Genomic DNA, 3,654 nt, shown 5'->3' on the forward strand with positions numbered 1-3,654 from the left:
AGTTCGGTTTCCTCTGTCTTTTCCACTTTTCCTTCATCATCGCGTAGGTGCGAGTGAGTGAACTGGTAAGTTTGAGAAATCTAGGGCGGCGTGGGTTTGGGTTGCCCGAGGACAGGCGCCGCCCACCGTGGTCGTTGGATTTGTTTCAGGGGATCCCGGGATGAGCCTTGTGGAAGGAGGTAGAGGGAGGGTGTCGTGGGAGGGGGGGTGGCGCTGGGGAGGGGCCCCAGGAAAAGATGGGGAACCTGGGCTGCAAAGGGGATTGGGTGCTATTTAGATCTTGAGTGGGAAGCAGAACTTGGAAAGGAAGACAAAGCTTTTTGACACAAATCTCTTATTTGTATGGAACCCCTATTCTGTCTGCAGACTGGTAGAGACCCATGTTTTTCAAACTCGGGTGGTCTGCGGCTGGGTTTATGAACTGAGTTAGTTCTCCAGGTGATTCTGGTGAATACCCGAATTTGAGAACCACTCATGTAGGTTGTGGTGACCTGAAGAGGAGAGTAGGACTAGAGGAAAGGTTCCTGGAGACCTTAGGCCTATTCTGTGTGTTATGTTGGGTGACTTATTACCTGCATAAGGTAGGTGAGGAGGCAGGGAATGTGAGTGTGTTAGTTGCTGGAATCATGGGTATGCCAAGACAGTACAGGGGAAAGATGGAGCTTACAGGAAGGTAGGATAACACGTTGGCTATGATTGGATCTAGAAGTGGAGGCGAGAACTAAGGTGGCTAGAAAACTAAGAAAAAGGCACGCCGGTGCAAACAGGCAAGGTTAGATTATAATGCCGAACAGCTCACTTCCAAATTCTCACTTGCTAAACATCTTGCCAGCTTACTGGCAGGCACCTCCCTTCTTTCCCTTTCTCATCCCATCAAGTGCCAGAGCCCGAAGGCCTTCATGACTGAGGCTGAATCAGTGCTGAGGAGCAATGGGAAAGGGGACAGTGATGAAAGAGACTTAGAGAAAGCTGTTTTTTTGTTTTCTTTTTCAAAATAACTAAAGAATGAGAATGATGTAAAACAGGATGAGACCAAGGGTGGAGGTGTAGGTCTTTGTATTGTTTGTTTCTCCTGTCTTCCCACAGTTCCCAGAATGGTAGAAGTCCCCACAACTTCCAGTTGCAAATTCCACGCCCTTGCCCTTGCGTGGAGCTAGAGCACACGTGGTGTACACGCCTTTTAAGGCTGCTGGTTGCACCTTGCAGAGCCTGCCTGAGGGGCTGGGTGGATCCTGCCTTTAAAGCTGGCAGGCTCTAGACCGCAGATGCTCAGAATTTATTGTGGGAAGCATCACCAATTGAATAGTTGCTGAAAGGGATCTCATAGATGGAGACAAACCACGCCTCTGGTGCTGACTGAGTGATGCCTTTTGAGATTATGCTATTGAGTTTATGACTTTAACTATAACTGGCTAAACTCTTTTGGGATAGATTAATTAATTTTATTATTCTCTCTATTATATCTCCTCCTGCTACCACATCTCCTTACAGTTTACAGTGGAGGTTCATTCATTGAGTATTTTCTTGACCATGACTTACCAGGAGTAACTCACCTGTTTCCCAATTATGTTATACAATACAGAGTTTCCAAGATGTAACAATGTTGTACTTTTAAGTCTATTGAATATTGTGGTAAGAATGTGATCCTAGTAAAGCAGGCCTCTTCTAAAACATAAATTTGGTTGGAGGAGACATTTTGAAAAGGTCTCACTTAGCTTAATTTAACTGATTATTTGTGAAATTACAAGTTGTCCTTGTTTAGCTAGTTAGGTAAGTTGCATGTCTGTCCCTTTGTAACTTGTAAAATGTGAGTGTCCCACGGATGTTTCACAATTCAGAAAGTCTGTTAAACACAAAGACATTGTAAATTTTGAAATGTACCTTTGTTTATTTGATTTCTAATCTGGAAGTGGGATGTATTTTGAACTTTGTTGGTAAATTTATCATTTGGAAATCAGAGTACACCCCCTATCCCCTGCCCTGGCAAAAGAGTTCTAAATGATGGTTATTCACATCCCAGCTTTAAGGATACCATGGATAAAATTTTGTACAGAGAGCACTTAAGCTCCATCAAGAATCAAAGCCACCAACATTTCTCTGAGAAAATGTCTTAGATCCTTCAGGAGAAGGTTCCTTCTTACTGAGGTGGACCGGTGGGTGTGGGCACTGTCTTGAAATATCCCAGCCTACAAGAGTTGGCAGGCTTCCCAGGGAGATGGGCACTGCCAGTTGTTGGTAGGCTGAGTGCTGTGGGCTACAGAGACAGGAGTGGGGGTGGGGTGGGGAGGAAGGGTGGGCTCCAGCCAAAAGGATATGTGTGGAGGTGGAGTGGGGGCAAGTTGGTTCCAGATTGACGAGGAGGGCGTTTGAAGGAGTCAGGGGGCTAACATAAACAGAAGGTGGGGGTGGGGGAGGCAAAAGATGTTTTCAGTGACTGTGATGCTGTGAAGAAGATGAGCTTGGGTAGAGAGATGATCCAAATATAAGAGATATTCAGTGGTCAGGTCTGTGTTGGGAGGTGCTGGAATCACATGATCGTGGATGATAGAAGGAAACTTTTCCTCTGGGGACATCTAATTACTACCCAGTTTGTATTTTATTTTTGTACTGTCCTTAGAAGTGGGGCCAGGTGTCCCCTGAAGGCACATAACATTCATCTTTAGAGATGTGGGTCAAGTAATTTGTAGACTATCCATCCCTGGGGAAGGTAAAGTAGTAATGTTTAGCTTGTCTTGAATATTGACATAGGATCAGGTGTAATCTCCATGTTACTGGCAGGGGCTTATTTTTAAAAGTTTATACAAAAGTTATGCAGTCATAATGACATCTAATGACTATAACTTTGTGCTCTTTTACATTATCCATTCAATAAATATATATTTATTGACCATTATGTGCCAAGCATTGTGTTCCTCTTTGAGTGAAGGAAAGTCATAAGTTCCTGGATTTCAGGAAGCTCACAGTTTAGGAGCCTAATAATAATTATAAAATACACACAGAAATGAATGGGTCAAGCCCATTGATTTAGTATTTCCTTCATATTCTCTGAAGGTTCCAGCAGATATTACATTCATTGATCATTTCTGTTAGTCCTGCTTTTGGACAAAGTACTTAATTTTTATCAGCCTCTCAGGTTTTTCACTAGCATTGCCAAAGCTTTGGACTGTGTGATCACTCCTGTATCCCACCCTGCTCTGAAATTCTGTGATCGCTTCTTATTGAGAGTATCATAGAATAATGTTAACTATGGTCTCCCCAGAGAATCACTGGAAAGTTCATTATTTCTACTACCATTGTCAAATTTTCATTTCGAAGGATTTTAATTCTCTATTTAAAACAGAGGTTTCTTCTCTGGTTGTATAAACATTACACCCTTGGGGAAGAAAAGGCAATTTTCAAAGCAGTAAAGAGTGGCATCTTCCACCTCAGTGTCTGTAATAGAATCATTCAACAGGGGATGTTTGTCTGGGCTGTCATTTATATACATGCATAAGCAGTGATGGCTTTAATTCTTAACAGCATGATACTTCAGATACTGACCCATTCAACAGCTGTTTCCTGATTTTTTAAAAGAATTTCATTTTCTTCAAATATAACTTCTGAATTATTTGTTAGAGAAAGGTACAATATAGCTAAGTTGTTTTTGGAGTAACT

This window comes from Galeopterus variegatus, unplaced genomic scaffold (genome assembly GCF_000696425.1).
Source record: "Galeopterus variegatus unplaced genomic scaffold, G_variegatus-3.0.2 Scaffold308, whole genome shotgun sequence".
In the NCBI taxonomy this organism is placed as follows: Eukaryota; Metazoa; Chordata; class Mammalia; order Dermoptera; family Cynocephalidae; genus Galeopterus; species Galeopterus variegatus.